The sequence below is a fragment of the Molossus molossus genome, unplaced genomic scaffold (assembly GCF_014108415.1).
Source record: "Molossus molossus isolate mMolMol1 unplaced genomic scaffold, mMolMol1.p scaffold_m16_p_3, whole genome shotgun sequence".
NCBI lineage: Eukaryota > Metazoa > Chordata > Mammalia > Chiroptera > Molossidae > Molossus > Molossus molossus.
This window is the reverse complement of record NW_023425366.1, coordinates 80,747,647-80,768,847: the sequence shown is the minus strand read 5'-3', so window position 1 is coordinate 80,768,847 and position 21,201 is coordinate 80,747,647. Positions and strand designations below refer to the sequence as shown.

The window sequence follows — 21,201 nt, the reverse complement described above, 5'->3', positions numbered from 1 at the left end:
TTGTATCCTGCTACTTTACCGGATTTATTTATTAAATCTAGCAGGTTTTTTTGGTGGAGTGTTTAAGGTTTTCTATATCAATATCATGTCATCAGTGAATAATGACAGGTTTACTTCCTCCTTTCCAGTTTGGATGCCTTTTATTTCTTCTTTTTGTCTGATTGCTGTGGTTAGGACTTCTAGTACTATGATAAATAAGAGTGGTGAAAGCAGACATCCCTGTCTTGTTCCTGATCTTAAGAAAAATGCTTTTAGTTTTTGCCCATTGAGTATGATGTTGGCTCTAGTTTTGTCGTATATGACCTTTATTAAGTTCATATATGATCTCTCTATTCCCACTTTGCTGAGAGTTTTTATCATAAATTGGTGCTGGATTTTGTTGAATACTTTTTTTGCATATATTGATGTGATTGTATGGTTTCATCCTTCATTTTGTTTATGTGGTGTATCACATTTATTGATTTGTGAATATTGAACCATTCTTGTATCCCCAGAATAAATCCCACTTGGTCATGGTGTATGATTTTTTTAGTGTATTGCCGAATCTGATTTGGTAATGTTTTTTTTTTTTTCTCTTTATTTAGAGAGAGAGGAAGGGAGAGGTAGAGAGAGAGATGGAAATACTGATGAGAGAACATCAATTGGCCATTTCCTGCATGCCTCCCACTGGGGATTTGGCTCACAACCTGGGCATGTGCTCTGACTAGGAATTGAACAGGCAACGTGTTGGTACATGGGTCGACTCTCAACCACTGAGCCACACCAGCTGGGCTGATTTGGTAATATTTTGTTGAGAATTTTAGCATCTGTGTTCATCAGTGATATTGGCCTATAATTTTCTTTTCTTGTAGTGTCTTTATCTGGTTTTGGAATTAGAATAATGCTGGCATCTATAAAAGAGCTTGGAAGTGTTCCCTCTTCTTGAATTTTTTGGAATAGTTTGAAGAGGATAGGTGTTCATTCTTCTTTAACTGTTTGGTAAAACTCACCTGTGAAGCCATCCAGTCCAGGGCTTTTGTTTGGTGGGTCTTTTTTGATTACTACTTTAATTCCATTAGTTGTTATTAGCCTATACAGGTTTTCTGATTCCTTCTGATTGAGTTTTGGCAGATTGCATTGTTTCCAGGAACTTGTCCATTTCACCCAGATTGTCCAGTTCATTGGCATATAGTTGTTCAAAGTATTTTCTTACAATCCTTTGTATTTCTGTGATGTTAGTTGTTACTTCGCCTCTTTCATTTCAGATTTTATTTATTTGGTTCCTCTCTCTTTGATTTTTATTTTTTTATCCTCACTCGAGAACATTTTTCCATTTTTTGTTCAGATAGAGTGGGAGGGAGAGAGAGAGAGAGAGAGAGAGAGAGAAACATCGACGTGAAAGGGACACATCGAGTGGCTGCCACCCGCATGACTAACCGTGGCTGGGGACAAACTGCAACTGAGGTACGTGCCCTTAGCGGGAACCGAACCTGGGTCTCTCTGGACCGCAGGCCGACGTTCTAACTGCTGAGCCAAACTGACCAGGTTCTCTCTTTGATTTTTGATAAGTCTGGCTAAAGGTTCATCAATGTTGTTTATCCTTTCAAAGAATCAGCTCTTGGTTTCATTGATCTTTTGTTTTTGTTTTGTTTTTTAGTCTCTATGTCATTCACTCTGATCTTTATTATTACCTTCCTTCTACTTATTCTGGGCTTTTCTTATTGTTCTCTTTCTAATTTAGTGGTAGGGTGAGGTTTTTTATTTGAGCTTTTTCATGTTTCTTGACATAGTTGGCTGCATATCTTGTGTTAGATTTTGTTAGATTCCTATTGCAGGCCGAAAAAGGAGTTAGAGTCAATAAGAATCCAAATATTTAGAAATATCTGTAATTTTCATACGAATAGATTTTACTCTTCCTCATAAATGAGAACTTTTAGGCTGACAATAAAGCACACGCAATCCTCATGCACATTTGCTATTGCTTCATTCTGGTGTTTTTGGTGGTATCGGTGGCATACAGGCATAACCTTTAAAAAAAAAATTCTTCAAAATTAACGAGACATCCTTGACTGAAAAATAGTTTCCTTCTACCCAGGGACTTTGAGTTCTTAACTGAATGTAGGATGAGGAAAGGATTCTGCAGACCCTGGGTAGTGAACATGTTAAATGTACATTTGATACAAGCATTTTAACATCAGAATGAATTGCTGAGCTGCCTTCTAGCTCTGGAAGTCTGATGGGTTGTATCTACGATCATAGGCTGTGGTGACGGGTGCTAGCTGTCAAACCTCGAGATCGTGTTTATGGTTTATCTAGTCTGGAGCCACAATTAACCATTCATTACTCAGGTTTCTCAGATTCCTGCGGCATTTTTAGTCCCCCTCGTATAGTGGACAGGGTCCAGGAAAAGCAATTACATTTTCTGTTTTCTTGAGCTTTTGATTTGGTAGGGAGGGGAAAGGGAAGCTGTTTGTTCTTTTTCAGACTCAGGAGCATTTTGCTTTTTTAATTACGACAATTGTTTTGGGGGGATTTTACTTTCTTCTTTAAGGCTACTTCATGGAGTGAGACCCTATGTAATTAAAAGGTCGTCCATAAGAAAATGTAAGCCAGTCAATTCAGTGGAAGTTTTTTTTGTTTTTTCAATTTAAAGCACTCACTGTTTATTAAATGACCAGATTATAAAAATAACCATGGTAGAAATCTTAATTCATTCTCCTAATAAGCCTGTTGATCTGGTCGTCCCTGTTACCAGCATCTCCACCTTCTACAACATGGGTGGTCTTTTTCTTCACTCCACCTCGTGGAGAAGATAATTTGAAGGGCTGCAGGAAGTTGTTAGCATCTTTGAAGCATTTTCCAACAGTATAAATCTCATGAAATCAGATCCTCCATGCAGACGATGCCATATTTACCAAGAGATCGAGCAATCAATGTGTTATCTGTCAGGGCAATTCGTTATTTGTTGATTTTGCCATAACCACGCTTGTAGATCAATTCATTTACTGACTTCAGATTTGGGTACCCCCATGCAATATGCGGTTGTACAATCCTCAGCATGTTAATCGAAGCCTTGTGGAGCTTAACAAAGGTGCCGTTGAAGATCTGGCGAAGGCGAAGAAGCTGCAGCCCCTTTCGGACCTTTGGGCTCACACCATTGATACCTCTGATCCTGATGACAAGTGCCGATTTGGGTTCTGCAGGTACATAGAAGTTGCCAGCTTTTCTTGTCATCCTAGCCATTCGAATCTCATTTCTGTGCATCTGCCTGGATTCCTTGTGACAGTGCTTAGCTTTTCCATAGATGAGCTTCCACCTCGCCTTCCAAGGCATCTTTTCGGCAAACTTCTTTCTCAGGCGCTTGATCTTCAGCTCTGTGAAATTCCTTCGCTTTTTCTTAAGAGTTTCTGGCACAGCAAGGACCTTCTTCTTCTCGTCTGCACCCTCCAGGGTTCCAGCCGGAAAAGAGGCTCAGTGGAAGTTTTAACAGTGCTTACTATTCACCCAGGTAGTTTGTACCCCATGTCATGTCTGACACTCGCTGGTGTTCAGTAAATGTTACTACTTTTCCTTCTTCTCGACTCCAGGCAGCTTGTTGTGGGGAGTACAAAATGAACATAAGTGAAATGATAGGAGAACAGTGAAATCTAGAGTAGGACTGGAAATGCGGTATTGAAGTGTAAGAGCTGAGGTTCTCGTGGAGAAGTGTGTTTTGTATTTGCCTTTTAAGAATCAGTGGACCTCAGGTGTACAGAAAGTGAGGGGCTGCCCAGTGAAATCCTGGGATGTGAGAAACTGGCTGAATCCGGAGGCAGAGGGAAAACCACGTTGCATCCAGTTGGTGTCGTTCCATAAAGGACTTGGAAACCATAAAGAGGAGTTGAGACCTGGTGTTGTGTGGTAAGTCAAAGCAGAGGAGAGTCTTGGTGGTATTTTATGAAGGTCAACTGGCAGTTAATCGCTGCAGACTGATTGGAGGGGGAGCCTGGACTCTGGGAAAGCAGTTAGGGGTGAGGTGATGAGAGCTGGGCTTCAGCTGTGGAGTGGAGTAGAAACAAAAGACAGAGAGGACATTTTAGACAGCCTTTCGTGGAACAAATACGTTTTGGGAACATTCCAGGTGCTAGGCACTGGGCCGGGCCCTGGATGCAGGGGCGAGGCCACCTGATGCAGTCCCTACTACTAATGCCAGCATTGTTGAAAGCAGCGAATGAGATAACATATGTAAGTGCGTATTGCAGTTTCAGGATTCCAAAAGTCCATTTGTTTTTAAAAAATGCTTTAAAAATGCCAATACAAATCTATCCTAATGCAGGAAATAAAATTTTTGACCAAAATCAATATCTCATATTAGAAAATGTTAGAGCTTTGCTTTTTAAATTATTGTACTTTATTTTCCCTCCACTCGTGCTCTGATCCTCCTGCTAAGCCTCAGATACCCCCCTCCCCTCCTCCCCCGCCAGGTCCAGCATTTCTCTCTTGGGATAAGAAGTTACTTTAGCATGTGTTCACAGCTCATTAAATTAATTTAAGAACCGACTGCTTCAGAGGCCCACAGACCAATAATTTACTCTTTTTTTTTTTTTTAATCCTCACCTGAGGATATTTTTTCATTTATCTTCAGATAGAGTGGGAGGGAGAGAGAGAGAAACACTGATGTGAGAGAGACACATCAACTGGTTGCCTCCCGCACAGCCCCCACAGGGCTGAGACCGAACTGCAACTAAGGTGCATGCCCTTGACCAGAATCAAACCCATGTCTCTTTGGTCTGCAGGCTGATGCTCTAATGGCTGAGCCAAATTGGCCAGGGCCAAAGATTCACTCTTAAGTGTGTGTTTACATCTGAGAACTCATAGTAGGGAGCTAAAGGGAGAGTCCCCGCTGGCTCTCCAGACCCCATCACCAGCAGTGTTTCCACCATCTCGTTCTGTTTGCCTGGGTCCAACCAAGATACCCTTTGGAAGACTGAATACAACCATGTCATATACAGTGTCATTTACAAATAGTGCATATCTGACAATGTGGAAATTTTGTTAGTCTGTACTTTGGAGGACTTTTTGATAAATATTACTTTGTAACTCAAAGGAAAACTTGCAAATTATTTAACACAATTAAAAAAATATTGCTACGGGGTAAGAAACTCTAATAATAGTGCATTTTAGGCAGCTGGACACATATTTTAGTGGCGGTTCTTTACCTTTGAGATACTTAAAGTGGTGAGAAGGCTTTGGAGCCCTGCTGGAAACTGGGGCGTCCTGTTGAGATGGTCGTTTGCATGGTTTCAGGGAGGGCACCTGTGCTGGGCATGGTCACATCAGGCACCAGAGTTCAGGTGCCTTAATCCCTGGTTGAAGCTGGAGCTGGCCCAGTCAGTGGCTGTTAGTCAGCCTGGGACCTTTTTGAGCAGAGTTGTCGGGCAGAGTCGGGGTGGAGAGGCCAGCGAGGCCTCAGATTTGGAGCTTTACCCGGAGTGGCGCAGGGCCCTGCGTCAGTCCCTCAAGGGCACACGCTGACAGAGTCGAGGGGCAGACAGTGTCTCCTGCAGCTCCTGTTCTCCTGGTGTCTGGATGGCGGTGTCTTTGCAGATTCTCAGTGCTTTTATGCCATCGTTAGTCCTGGTGGGAAGGGAGCTCTCTCCTCTGGGCTTTTGGTTTCTGTATCAGGTGTGAGGCCCATATCTTTGGGGCTCTCCAGGTGGACACACACTCTCAAGGTATCCAGGTGGCAGTTTGTCCTTTTCCCATGTTTCTTCTTCTTCTTTTTTTTTTGCCCCCCATCGTTTTTTTTTTAGCTAAGGCAGGGGCCCACTGGAAGGCTCTGTCAGCGGTGAGGTCAGTTCAAGTGAGGTAGTGATAGGGGAAGGATTGACCATCATCTTGTTTGTTGCTTTTCCCTTAACTTCAATTGCTTTTGCTTTCTTGCAGGAGCGTCACTTGCCATTCCCACTGAGCCTCTCTGGCTACTCCGTCTTCCACTGTCATGTCTGTAGTATCTTTCTTTGCTGTCCAATCAAAGTAACTGGAAACTGGAACTTTAATTTTGAGATGTGCTGTATATGTATGATCTTAAATATAGAATTAAAAGGAAAGTTGATACTGGCAGTATGTGTTGAAGTTAGTGCTCAGTCCAATCTCTTACATCTTCACAGATCAGAGCATGACAGTTAAATGTAACAATCATTTATTGGATTACAACTTAGAAAATTCAGTTACCTAGACAACCCCATTCCCTGAGCATCATTTCAAATCAATGTTGGGGCATATAGATAAACTCAGAAGTCCCTGTCTTCCTTAAAATAATTACTGTAGATGTGTAAGTCTTTTAAAATCTATCAAAATTAACATTATTAATTTTTAATCTAATAAAATTTATTACTGAAGGTTTGTTGTCCCATTGGAAATAATTTAGAATCAGAGAGGAGTAATTCGCTGTAACGATATTTTATGTGAGATTTGAGCCATTTTATGAGCAGGGTTTATGAGACTAGTACTGCTGAGGCTGTTTATTCACTGTACATTTCTAGGATTTAACATATGATGTCCCTTAGTGGGGGACAATGCCTTTGTTAGGTCTTAGTGCAAACAGATGTGGTTATTAAAGATATGACCATCAGGCTGAGAGAATGCAAGGCATTGCTTCATTCCATTATGCTTTTAAAAAATGAAATGCACTCAGCTTTTGGCTCAGTGGATTGAACATAGTCCCATGGACTGAGAGGTGTCAGTTTGATTCCTAGTCAGGGCACATGCCCGAGTCATGAATGCGATCCCTAGTGGGGGCTGTGCAGGAGGCGGCCAATCGATGTTTCCCTCGCACATCAATGTTTTTCTCTCTCTCCCTTCCTCTCTCTCTCTCAAAAAAAAAAATCATTAAAAACATATTTAAAAAAATATGAAATGCTAGGGTTGAATTCTTTATTAAAGTAGCTAGAAATATGTGAAATTGAAAGGACTAATTAAACCATATTAAAATTTTAATTTAATTAAACCATATTAAAATTTATTTAAAATGAGCTCAAAACTTAAATATTTTGAAGACAGTAAAGCTTAGAGGGAGAAAGGAATAAGGTCTTAGTTACAAAGAAATCTATACATGTTGCCAATATTATTTTCACAAATTCTACTAATTTGAACATCTGCCAGGAGCTTGTGAGACTGGAACCTCATCATCTCTGATATATATTTGAAGATTTGAGAAATTACCATTTAACATGTTTAGCCTTGGCTGGTTTGACTCAGTGGTTAGAGCATTATCCCGCAAACTAAAGGGTTTTGGGTTTGATTCCTGCTCGAGGGCACATACCTGGGTTGCAGGTTTGATCCCAGGGCCTAGTTGGGGTTGTGTGGGAAGCAACCAATTCATGTGTCTCTCTCGCATGATGTCTCCTCTCTCTCTCCCCACCTCTACTCCCTTCCTTCCTTCCACTCTATCTAAAAATCAGTGGAAAAATATCCTCGGGCGAGGATTAACAAAAAATAAATAAAATAAAATAAAGTTTTTATTGGCGAGGTTGGCTATTAGTCATTTCTGTTGTTGCTGTTGTTTTGCTCTGTTTCTTTTTTTTTATACCATATATAAATGAGATCATATAGTATCTTTATCTGTCTGATTTATTTCACTTAGCATAATGCCCTCAAGTTTCGCTTACGTTGTTGCAAATGGCAAGATTTCCTTCTTTTTATGACTGAATAACATTCCTCTGTGTGTGTGTGTGTGTGTGTGTGTGTGTGTGTATGTGTGTGTAAACATTTTCTTTACCTATTCGTCCATTGATGGACACTTAGGTCATTTCCATGTCTTGGTTATTGTAAACAATGCTGCAGTGAACATGGGGTTGCCGATAACTTTTGAATTAGTGTTTTGTTTTCTTTGGATAAATACCCTGAAGTAGAATTGCTGGATCATATTATGGTTCTATTTTTAATTTTTGAGGAATCTTCATACTGTTTTTTATAGTGACTGCAGCAATTTACATTCTCACCAACTGTGTATATAGGGTTCCTTTTCTCCATATCTTCACCAACACTTGTTATCTCTTGTCTTCTTGATGATAAGCATTCAACAGGTATGAGGTGATATCTCGTTATGGTTTTGATTTGCATTTTCCTTGTGATTAGTGATGTTGAACATCTTTTCATGTACCTGTTGGCCATCTGTTTGTCTTCTTTGGAAATATGTCTAATCAGTTACTTTGCCCATTTTTAAATTGGATTTTTTTCTTTTCTATTGAGTTGTATGAGTTCTTTATATATTGGGTGGGGCAAAAGTACATTTACAGTTGTGAGCACACAAAACAGTTTATTCTTGTATTATTATTTATTACATTATTTTCTGTACACATAACTGTAAAGCTACTTTTGCTCCACCCTGTATTTGAATGTTAATCCAATTATTAGATACATAATTTGCATATATTTTCTCCTATTTGGTAAGTTGCCCTTTCATTTTAGTTGATGGTTTCCTTTGTTGTATAAAAGTTTGATGTAGCTATACTTCTTTTTTTTGGTTAATCCTCACCTGAGGGTATTTTTTCCATTGATTTTTTAGAGAGAGTGGAAGGGAGGGAGAGAGGGAGGAAGGGAGAGAAAGAGAGAGAGAGAGAGATTGATGTGAGAGAGACACATTGACCTGTTGCCTTCCATATATGACCTGGATGGGGCCAAGGATTGAACCTGCAACCCAGGTGTGTGCCCTTGACTGGGTATTGAACCTGAGACCCTTCAGTGTTTGGGTCAATGCTCTAACCCTGAGCAATACCAGCCAGGCCTCATGTAGCTGTATTTCTTTATTTTTGCTTTGGTTGTCTTTGCTTTTGACATTACCCGCCCCCCCCCCCCCCCCCCCCCCTTCCCACACACAAGTCATTACCAAAACTAATGTCAGGGAGCTTACTACCTAGGAATTCTGTGCTTTCAGGTCTTACATGCAAGTCTTTAATCTGTTTTGAGATAATTTTTGTGTATGGTTTAAGATAGAGGTCTGATTTCAGTTTTTGTTTTGCATGTGGCTGTCCAGTTTTTCCAACACTGTTAAAGAGACTGTTATTTACCCATTGTGTATTCTTGGCTCCTTTGTCATAATTAATTGACCATGAATGTGTGGGTTTATTTTTGGGCTCTATTCTGTTCCATTGGTTATGTGTCTGTTTTTATGCCAGTACCATACTGTTTTGACTATTATAGCTTTGTAATATAGTTTAAAATCAGGAAGTATGATGCCTCCAGATTTGTTCTATTTCAGAATTGCTCTGGCTATTCAGGTGCTTTGTAAAATAACTTTTAGGGTTTGCCCCCTGTTTTTGTAAAAAATGCCATTGGAATTTTGATAGGGATTGCTTTAATCTATAGATCACTTTGGGTAATATGGCCATTTTATAACAATATGAACTCTTGTGATTTATGAACATGGATATCTTTCCATTTATTTGTGTCCTCAGTATCTTTCATTAAAGTCTTATAGTTTTCAGTGTTTAGATCTTTTACTTTCCTGGTTAATTTGTTTGTAGTTAGGTAATTGTTTTTGATGCTATTGTGAATTAGATTGTTTTATTTTTTTCATGTTTTTTTTGTTAATGTATAGGAACAACTGATTTTTCTTATTTTTTATTAATTCTTTTTCCTTTATTGATTTTTAGAGAGGAAGAGGAAGGGAGAGGAAGAGAGAAATAGAAACATCGGTGAGAGAGAACATCGATTGACTGCCTCCTGCATGCCCCCCACTGGGGATTAGGCCCATAACCTAAGCATGTGCCCTGACTGGGAATCGAACAGGCAGCCTCTTGGTGTATGGGTCGACGTTCAGCCACTGAGCTACACCAGCTGGGCAACACAACTGATTTTTCTATAATGATTTTTGTATCCTGCCACTTCACTGAATTTGTTTATTAGTTCTAACAATTTTTTAGTAAAATCTGTAGAATTTTTAAAATATATGATCATCACTAAACAAAGGCAGTTGTACTTCTTCCTTTCAAATTTGGATACCTTTTATTATTTTTCTTGCCTGACTGCTATGGCTAGGACTTCCAATACTATATTAAATAGAAGTGTTGAGAGTGGGCATCTTTATCTTGTTCTTGATTTTAGAGGAAAAGCTTTCAACTTTTCATCATTGATTGTGATGTAAGGTGTGGACTTGTCATATATTATCTTTATTATGTTGGGGTATGTTTCTTTTATACCCCATTTGTTGACCATATTTATCACGAAAAGATGTTGCATTTTTTCAAAAGCTTTTCTGCATCTATTGAGATGATCATATGATTTTTCTGTTTTATTTATCAATGTGGTGTATCATATTTACTGCTTTGCATATGTTGAACAATCCTTGTACCCCAGGTCCAGACCCCACTTGATCATGATGTATGATTCTTTTAACGTGTTGTTAAAGTCAATTTGTTAGTATTTTATGGAGAATTTTTACACCTATATTTATCAGGGATATTGGTCTATAGCAGCAGTTGTCAACCTGTGGATTGCGACCCCTTTGGGGGTCGCCTGAGACCATCGGAAAACACATATTTCCAATGGCGATTCATAACAGTAGCAAAATTACAGTTATGAAGTAGCAATGAATATAATTTTATGGTTGGGGGTCATCACAACATGAGGAACTGTATTAAAGGGTCGCGGCATTAAGAAGGTTGAGAACCACTGGTCTATAGTTCTCTTGTAGTGGCCTTATCTGGCTTTGGTATCAGGGTTATGCTGGCTTTATAAAATGAGTTTGGAAGTGTTCCTTCCTCTTCAGTTTTTATGGAAGAGTTTGAAGAGGATTGACATTAATTCTTCATTAAATGTTTGGTAGAATTCACCAGAAAAACCATCTGGTCATGGAGATTGACTTGTCTTGTTTGTCATTCATCAGCTCTTGCTTTGGACTTTTCTTTCTGCTCTCCAAAGGTTTCTTTTATCTTCTTAAAACTGCTCTGTCATGCTTCTGCAAGTCTCTGCTTTGCCCCAAAGCATTTTCCATTTTATACTCAGTTACTTCTAATTCAAGTCTGGGTTGGGTATAACTTTGAAAAAATTATTAATATTCTTTATTCAGGTTTGAGGATAACCTAAGAGAATTAGAAGGCAGGGAAAGGAAATATGACAACTGTGTATCAGACACACCTGCTTCCTGTATACAGTTTCTTTTACAACCTCTCTCCCCCACTAGTCCTCTCCCTCTCCTTCTCTCTTCTGCTGAATCTCTGGCTACCAAACAAATCTGATCTGATCAAAAGAAACCCAAACACTCAAAGATGTCATATTTATTTTTAAGAGCTACTCCTGCATCATAAAATGGAATATTAAACATTCAGTCTGAATAGCTGCATTTAAATTACTCCACTGGGTCAGAATTTCTCCAATAGCCAGATGCTTGGCTCTCATACACATAGTATTCATTTAAGGGCCACTCCCAAGGGTGGCTTTTAGTGTCTGGGTTGCAGTCTTCATCCTCGCTATAGTTGTACAGTCCCATCATGTGCCAAATAATGATGATTTGCTCTCTACTATTTGGTAGTTGCATCTCTTCTTTACTGACCACCATTGATTAAAACATTAATTGACATGGACAAATGGTGGTGACAAATTGAAATGCCTTTTCTATTGTTCTTTTAAATATAATTAGATTTAGAGGAAGAATATCAAATTAAGAAAAGAGCTTTATTTTCCTAACTTACTAAGAGTTTAAAAATTAAGAATGGATGGCCCTGGCTGGTTTGGCTCAGCGGTTAGAGCGTCGGCCTGCGGTCCTGAGAGACCCAGGTTCGGTTCCCGCTAAGGGCACGTACTTCGGTTGCAGTTTGTCCCCGGCCCTGGTTGGTCCTGCTGGTGGCAGCCACTCGATGTGTCCCTTCACGTCGCTGTTTCTCTCTCTCTCTCTTCCTGTCTCTCCCTCCCGCTCTATCTGAACAAAAAATGGAAAAATGTCCTCGGGTGAGGATTAAAAAAAAACAAACAAAAACAAACAAACAAACAAAAATTAAGAATGGATGTTAAAATACATCAAATACCTTTATAAGCACTAATTGATTTATTCTTCTTTTATTTAAAAGAATTTGACTAGTTGATATGAATTACCATATAAATTTCTTAAAATTAAAAAATTTATTCTTGAAGGAAGTCCTACTTTATTGCATGCCATTGAATATGATAGGCAAATATTTTATTTAGAATGGCTGTACTGTTAATCTCCAGTTTTGGGGGAAGATTGCTCAGTGTCCTGACTTCTTCACTTTGGGAAAGAGCCCCTCCTTGGTGTGGAATTGGTGGGACATTCCTTTTTCACACCATGAAAACATGGAGGCATGTGACTGAGACTTGACCAGAGTGCTGAGACTGAATTTTGCAAAGGCAGAGGTACAATTGAGGAAGTCTTTAGGGTAGTGCTTGGTTGTCGAGAGTCCAGTAGTAGTAGTGATGTGTACCCTGCCATAGCAGGGTAGATGTAGCAGTAGTGATGGTGGTGCCAATAGCAGCATCCTAATTTTACAACTTGACCTTGGTCGTGGCTCATGCAACTTGGCCTTTGATAGCTTTTGCTCATTTTGTGAGCTTGTTACTCCATGTTTTCTATCCATTTTGTGAGCTATCAGTATGCTTCCAGAAAATTGCTTCTTTGCTTTCGTTTGCTAGAGTCACTTTCTGTAGTTTGCAATTAAGAACCTGACTATATAATAGCATAGAGGATGGAGTATGAACAGATCTGGGTTCAGGTCCTGGTCCTTTCCATAATTGGCTTTGGGTAAGACACTTAACCCCTTGGCACCTCATTTGTAAAACCTCACAGAGTGGTAGAAAGAATTAGAGATAATGTACACCAAGTGCATTATCTCTCATAATAGGCACTCAATGAATTATTAGTAATTAACATTATTATTTGTGGAATGTTCCATAATAGGACAATAATCCCTTCTTCACAATTCTAAAATCTGAAAACTTAGATTTTTTAAAAAAAATTACTCACTTGATTGTAAAACCTGACCTGACTTGGGTATATTTGAAGAAAAGACCTGACTACAATGTGAGGAAATTTAAAGTCTTTATTTATCACATCGTGTAAATGTTTATGCATTTTTGCTTCAGAAATATCATGATATTGCTCCAGACTCTCTGAAGGCATGTGAAGTACATTGGACATGCCTGGTAGTGCTTTTCCGGAAATTTTTTGAATCTTGAAGTGTATCTTGCCCCATGAGTTTTGGGTAAGGGGTTTTTGAGGGATTGTTGACATATACTGGCTCTCTATAAGAAAGAGGAGTCAAATATTCCGGGGGAGTTTTTCAGAACAGTGTCCTCTGGGTGAATGAGATGGGTGCTTCCCTCTCCTTCCCCTTGGCTTCAGTGGTGTGACAGGTGTCTGGGTGTATGTGGAGGGCATGGTGCCTGTGACCAGTTTTGATTTCCAGGTTATGCCAGCATCAGAAATTCATTTGGGGACATTTCAGTCTTTTTCTTGTGTTTTGTAATAGATTATGGAATCACAGACTTATTGTTCTTTGAAAGTTGGAAAGTGTTATGTTAAACAATCTGAAACTAGAGTCTTTTCTGCTTGTCTTTTCTGTTTTTGTGATTATTCTGTGGTAATTTTCTTGCGTATGCCAATTAGGGAAGTTTTTTTTGTTAAGTTCCCACATATTTATCTCTTCATCAAAGAATTTTCAAGTGTAGCTTTGTGGGTAAGAAAAAGTAAGCATATATGGTTAATTCTTATTTATCTGTTTAAGATTATTGTATAGAATATCATCAATAAAGTTATAACAACTAAGCAATATTTTGTGAATGAAAAATATTTTAATAGAATTGTAATTATATTGAATAAGTAGGGAGAGAGGGAGCGTTATATGTATTTAAATATAGATAAGAAGGAACCTTTGTATAATCTTCTCACTGGTCCTTAGTTGTTTTCAGTCACTTCTTAGTGTAACTGTGGTTTTTCTTTCTTCAGGATTCGATAGCATAGGTTCATGTTGAGTTTACTCATTTGGTATGAGACCCTCAGCTATTCCTGTCTGATCCCTGGGCCCTGTACTGTACCCCGAGACAGTGGTGGTGTTTTTTACTAGGGAGGACACCTTTGATTACATAGTAATTCTCCTTCAGGTCGCAATGATTACTCTGCTTGGAGGAGTAGATTCAATTTTAACTATACATTTTGTGCTCCTCCTTAAGTTCATAAAATAGAGAAATAGTATGGCTTTCGATTTCCTTAAAACATTCTTAAATTCAACTAGATCAGTGCTTTGAGTAAGAGGCAGCTCAAATTGCCTTTCATAGGTCTTACAGAATTATGGTAACTAATCATGTTTTGGCCAAAGTGATTGATTCTAGATTTGGACAGGTTCCATTAAGCAGTTACCTTAACAACCCTCATCCTAAATGCTGGGGAATGTATTGGGTCTTTGGGTGAGCCTGAGATCATTGTCTGTCTAAGTATGGGAAATACTGCCTATAGCTTTATAATCCAGAGTGGCTGGATTTCATCTAAGAGTAGATGGTCTTTTTATGCAGTTTGCTGCTGGTGAGACCTCCCCGTCCTTTCTTTATAGGTGAGAAATAGGAGTGATGAGACATGTGAACATTTCTGTGCTTTTCTTGCTCTTAATGATGGGTAAGCTCCCAGGATGGTTGAGTGTGTTGTCCCAGCCTCAGCTCCTGTTCTGCGCCTCTTCCCTGGCATTTCTTCAGCCTCCAGTCTGGCCTTGGTTCCCTTACCCCCTTAATGCCCTTGGAAAACAGTGGGCTGCTCTGGCTCCCCAAGTGTTTGTCCCTCCGAGACAGTGTCTGCAGAGATGATGAGGAAGCACTGGTTTGGTGCTAGCCCAGCACGCTCAGCCACCTCGGTTAAGGGGTTTGTGTGCACGCACACCTGTATACTCCTGCACACCTGTACTTTCTGCACAACCAATTCACACAAGAATGAGTAAGGATTTATAGGGAGCACATCATGCTGGAATGATTTCCAAATTGAACTCCTGATGCAAAAAATGTAGTAGTGGTCAAAATTAGACTTAAAAAGAGCTTTTGGAGGGCTCCACCATGGAAACTGCCCATAGCCTGTTTTCTCTTGGTTTGGAATGGTCACTGTATGTCCAGTTGAGCATTAGACAACGGAAGAGGCTTGTGTTAGACTTTGTGTCGTACAAAAAGAATGCACTTGAACCATGAGGGTTAGACTCAGTTTTTTTTTTAAATCCTCACCTGAGGATACTTTTCCATTGATTTTCAGATAGAGTGGGAGGGGGAGAGAGAGAGAAGGTGGGGGAGAGAGAGAGAGAGAGAGAGAGAGAGAGAGAGAGAGAGAGAGAAACATTGATGTGAGAGAGACACATCAATTGGCTGCCTCCCACACGACCCCAACTAGGGCCAGGGATCTGACCACAAACTGCAACTAGGTACGTGCCCTTGACCAGAATCAAACCCGTGACTCTTTGGTCCAAGGGCCGGTGCTCTAACCACTGCGCAAACGGGCCAGGGCCAGACTCAGTGTTTTGAAGCACACCTAAGAGCAGCACCCAGGACCTGAGACTGAGGGAACAGGAATGTCCTGTGGAATTTCTTTCTCTTCTTTCTCAAATTCATCTTGTTCAGTTTGCATAGTTAAATGCTGTATGCTCTTTGACCCAGACAACCTGGCATTCTTAGGAGTGACTACAATTTTGTACAAATCAATTTCTACAATCATGAGAGGAAACAGACATACTTTTTACCAAGATGTGATGCTGAAGGTAGCGTGGCTTGACAAATGAATGTTGTCAAGTATCAGAGCAAGATTTTCCCTCTCTGGAGAGCTTATAGTTCGGGATAGGTTTGCACCTTTCCATGTTGAGATAACTTTCTCTCTGCAAATGAGGTACAGGGATCTTTATATCTGGGGATGTTTAAGGATGGTACTTGTAGATAGAAAATGAAGATTGCAATTTTTTTTTTTATCCTCACCCGAGGGTATTTTTCCATTTTTTGTACAGATAGAGTGGGAGGGAGAGAGAGGAAGGGAGAGAGAGAGAGACATCGAGTGGCTGCCACCCGCACGACCAACCAGGGCCGGGGACAAACTGCAACCGAAGTACGTGCCCTTAGCGGGAACCGAACCCGGGTCTCTCCAGACCGCAGGCCGACGCTCTAACCGCTGAGCCAAACCAGCCAGGGCGAAGATTGCAATTTTTTTCTTTTGTGTTTGGACCTGGTAATTGTGGATTCAGAATCTTTCAAGAGTTATTTGAGTCACAGCAAAAGTTTTCTTGTCCTAAATACACTGTAAAGTAATGCCCTATTTTGTCCCCTGCAACCCCTGAAAATTGGGTTTGTTGTCATATGAAAGATGACTTAGCAGTAGCAATTTTTATTCCCCAGTTCATATGAAGATGCTGATCTGAAAGACAGCACCGGAAGGGTTGTGGTACTAGGCAGAGGGACACTCAAACACCTTAGCATCTTTCTCTGAAGAGTTGGAAGAGAACAAAGCAAAGCAAGTAAAAGCAGAGAAAGGGGTCACTCCAGGCTGTGGCATGTTGTAGGCTTGATAGCTCATATTCTATTGAGTGTCACCAGGGAAATAATTGGTCTTGGCGAGGCTACAGGGTGCCTCTTTTTTATTGAATAAAATTAGGTTGCTGGGACTCATGAATCATGGATGCAATGCTGGAGCTGAAAATGGTCAGTTAATACAGAGCTGTAACCACACGTAAAGGTCACGTCCACGTGCTTGCTGTTTCCTGTATGCTGCCGTCAGGGTTCAGTGTTCAGTGAGCCAGGAGACTTTTTTTTAAAATTAAACTTTAAAAAAATTAAGTGTGGTTAATTGAACTTTTTATTTTGAGATAATTCACATGTATTTTTAAGAAATAACAGAGAGAGATATCATGTGCCTTTAACCATTTTTCCCTCAAAGGTAACATCTTGCAAAACTTTTAATGCAGTCTCACAACCAGGATATTGACCATGATGTGGTCAAGGTACAGAGCATTTCCATCACCCGAAAGAGTCCTCCAAGGGCCCTTCTATAGCCACATCCACTTCTCTGCCTCTTCACGTCTTCTTAAACTGGTAACCACTCATGTGTTCTTTATTTCTGTAGTTTTATTTCGAGAAGGTTGTATCAGTGGGATCATACCTTTTGAATTGGCTTTTCTCACTCAGCATAATTCTCTGCAGATTCATCCAGGATTTTGCGTATGTCAGTATTTATTCCTGAGCAGCATCCTATGCTATGGATGCTTCACAGTTTGGTTAATTACTCACCTGCTGAAGGACCTCTACAGTTTTTGGCTTTCTGAATAAAGCTGCTATAAATAGTCATGCATACGTTTTATGTATGGAAATGTTCATTTCTCTGGGATAAATGCTGAAGAGTGCAATTACTGGGTCCTACGATAGTTTCATGTTTAGTTTTTTAATAAGCTGCAAAATTGTTTTCCAAAGTGGCTGTAACATGTTATGGTCCCACCGGCAATGTATGGGTGACTCAGCTTTGCAACTCCTTAGCATTTGGTTTGTCAGTATATTTTAGTTTAGCTATTTTGTTAGGTATGTAGTGATATCCCATTGTAATTTTCATTTGTATTTACCTAATGGCTAATCAGGTGGCATATTTTTTCATATACTTATTTGCCATCTGTATATCCTTATTGGTGAAGTGTCTCTTTACTGATGTTCTAAAGGACTGTTTTTCTGCTGTTGAGTCCTGGGAGTTCTTCATACAGGCTAGGTGCTAGTTCTTTGTTTGGCTATGCGGTTTGCAAATATTTTCTCTCAGTCTGTAGGTTATGTTTTTTTCTTTATCCCCTTAATGTTAATTTGATGACATTTAATTTATCCGTTTTTGCTTTGATTAATGCTTTCTGTGTGTGGTGAAAGCCAGCCCCTGGGGCCAATCATCTTGCACGGCCAGCACTGCCTGCCAGCCAGCCCCAGGGTGTCGCTCCCCCCTGGGATTCTCGCTTTGACTCATTCACCAGTCGTTCAGAAAGTCACATTAGATCCATCAAACCAAAGGCAAATTACAGGCATTAGGGCACCACAGGCCCGCGTACAGCTGGGTTAATGTCCTGTGGGATCTTTCTACCAAACAGATTTCCCAGCCGCCACCAGCCCCCACTTGGGCAATCCTGTCAGTCACAGATGAACGTACTTCAGGGACCTGAGGGACATGATGGCATTTTCCCAGTTCATCTAGCGTATTTCTAATTACGCCTCAAAGACTTTTTATCATGGCTGCATTGAAGTTTTTGTAGCTTTCTAACGTCTGCCATCTTGATGTTGGGATCTGTTGACTGTCTTTCTTCATTCAGTTTGAGATCTTCCTGGTTGTTAGTATGATGAGTGATGTTTGATCAACCCTGGACATTTTAATACTCTGTTATGAGACTCTGGATCTAATTTAAACCTTCTGTTTTTGACACAGCTCCAGCAGGGGAAGGGGAGAGTTGTCACCTGATTAGTATCTTTGTCTCCAAGGGGTTGCCTTAGAAAGAAGGGGCAAGAGAATTTACCCCAAGGGTTGGCTTTGGTGTTCTGCCATCACTGGGGCCTTAACATTTCTTTTTGTTTGTTTATTTTTTGTTAATCCTCGCCTGAGGATATTTTTTCATTAATTCTTAGATAGAGTAGAAGGAGGGGGGGCAGAGAAACATGGATGTGAGAGAGACACATCAATTGGTTGTCTTCTGCACGCCCCCGCCAGGGCCTGTGACTGAACCATAACCAAAGTACATGCCCTTGACTGGAATCAAACCTGCAATTCTTTGGTCTGTGGGCCAATGCTCTAACTACTGAGCCAAAGCAGCCAGGGCCACCCTGAGATTTAAAAAAAATTATTCGTGCTACATTTACACAATGGAATTCTATGTGGCTGTAAAAAGAAGAAATCTCACCCTGAGATTTTGATTCAGTTGGCCTGGAGTGGAGCTTAGGCAATGGTATTTTTAAAAAGCTTCCCAGGTAAGTATTAAGGTGTAGCTAGAGTTGAGAGATACTACTCTACAGACAAAGAGGACCTGAATGTTGAACATCACATTATGGATTCCCACATTTTTTGTTTATTCTTCTTAAAATATGTTTTTATTGGTTTGAGAGAGAGAGGAGGGGAAAGAGAAAGAGAGAGAAAAACGTTGATGAGAAATATTGATCAGCTGCCTACCCCATTGCCCTGCACCAGGGATTGAGCCCGCAACCTGGGCATGTGCTATGACTGGGAATTGAACCAGGGACTTCTCAGTGTACGGGACGATGCTTAATCAGCTGAGCCACACCAGCCAGGGCTCTACATTTTTTAAAGGCCTTGCTCTCAGACCCAGAGTTTTGTTTATATCCATTCTCAGTGGTAGGGAGATGTGACTAGGCACAGGATAAACTTGGCCCATCTTCCTGGAGTGCCAGTTTGCCTGATAGGAAAATCATGTTTCAAATTACCTTGCCAAAAAAAAAAAGTCAAAGAAGTCAAAACAGATCTTTTGTACAGTAGAATATAAAATTTGCATGCATTTTTAAAGGAAAAAACAAAACAAAAACCAAACAGGTGGCATTATACAGAAAGCGCCTATCCATAGTGAACCACACAACCTGGGGCTCTCCTGCTCGGTTACCCTGGTGGAACTGTTTCAAGATGCACCGTGAAGGCCTGGGAGGCAAAATATTGCTGTGTTTGAGTGATGTTTATAACCCTGATTGTTATGTAACCTAGGTGACTGGTCTAATGTGATGTTTCATAGTATGAATCATTTTTATCGAGGAGACTTTACCCTCTTTTGTCATCTTTAACTGTCAAAATAGTCATCCCCCTGAATACTGATATTGCTTCTCTTTTTATTTTTGGTCTGGAGCTCTGGGTGAGGAGAGTCGCTTGGTTCTGAATTCTAAGCGTTGGGAACACTTCTGTTCTTTCTTAGAAGGTTAAGCTGGGAACTGTTGGCTAACGAGAGCTTTCTGTTTTCTGTTTTCACTCCCAATCACTGTGTAGATGAGCTCCCCTTCCTATGGCCACAGCTTGTAACATCAGTTAATAGTCTTGTCGGGGACCTGCTTATTCCATGGGGATGCTGCTGACATTTGAAGAATGCCATCTATTTCTGAGCCGAGCGCTCCTTCCACACTAATGCTTCTCTGTGGGAAGTTCTCACAGAGGATGGGTGCTTCGCACCCCGCAGAGCTGCACGCTGGCAGGACTGACAAGTGTGTACATGCGTTGCTCTCTTTTACCACATAGTCATTGAAAAATGAATGTTTTCTCTTCACATGCTAATCTGATTTTCTGGAAGTGATCCAAAGCTTGATGAAAGCAAACTTACGTAATTCTAGCACTATAGAAACCACATAAACCCTTCACTGTAGCACCCCTCCATTAAAATATAAACGTTGGATACTACCTTTAAATTGGATTGTGGACCTTTCTGGGGGAGGCTCATTGCATTCCTGAAGAACATGACTTTGAAGCTGGGCTCCAGAGGCAGCGTAGCTCATGAGGCGAAAGCGTGGGGCCCGGGGGCGGGCTGCTTGGGTTCCGATCCTGCCTCTGCCGCTTGCTGGCTGGGCAAATTACTTAACTTTTCTGTATCTGTTTCCCCTTCTCTAAAAAGGGGTAGGATTTTTATGAGGATGTCATGAGTTAATCTACGAAAAGCTCTAAAGCCGTACCTGGTATATAACCACGAATGAATTGCTGTTTTATTGTTTCAATGGACATAAAATAGAGGTGGCTCCCAGTTTCTGCAAACTTGCTGACTATGCGAGAAGGGACTCAGTTCCAGATTGGGCAATAGGGGAAGAGCAGACGACATCCAGCACCTGGTGATGCAGTGGAAAGGGAAGCAAGTAGATTTGTTCACGGGGCTGAGGAAGAAAGGGGGGTGGGGGGGCTGTGGTGATAGGGAGCTGGCCTGAGCGGACCCTGGCTGAGCATTGCAGGAACTGTGGTCGCATCAGCAGCCCCTGGAGTCCCCTCCCACCCCTCCCTGTCTGTTATCTCAGGTCAGGGAAGCTCAGCCAGTGGACTGGAAGTGGGGCCACCCCTCTCCCCTCCTTTGTTGGGAGGATGATGGAGCTGGAGGAGTCCCTGAGTCTCTCGCTCAGCTTGAAATGTGGGGATCTATATTTTTGGGCTCCGAGTTTATATCTGAATGCATTTTTTTTTTTTAGAACAGACACTATTATTTTTGGTTGTTAAATTCTGAATTGCTCTTGAAAAGAGCAGTATAGAAATGTTGGTGTGTTTTGTGTCAGGTGTTTTAAGGGTTA

At 40.6% G+C, this 21,201-nt stretch overlaps 1 protein-coding gene and 1 pseudogene across 1 annotated transcript in view; one reads left to right on the top strand and one right to left on the bottom strand.

Moving 5' to 3' along the window:
- EPB41L4A (erythrocyte membrane protein band 4.1 like 4A) overlaps positions 1-21,201 on the top strand; it is a 245,863-nt gene that overhangs the window by 18,481 nt on the left and 206,181 nt on the right. The window lies entirely within an intron of this gene.
- Positions 2,646-3,327, bottom strand: LOC118641818 (annotated as a pseudogene).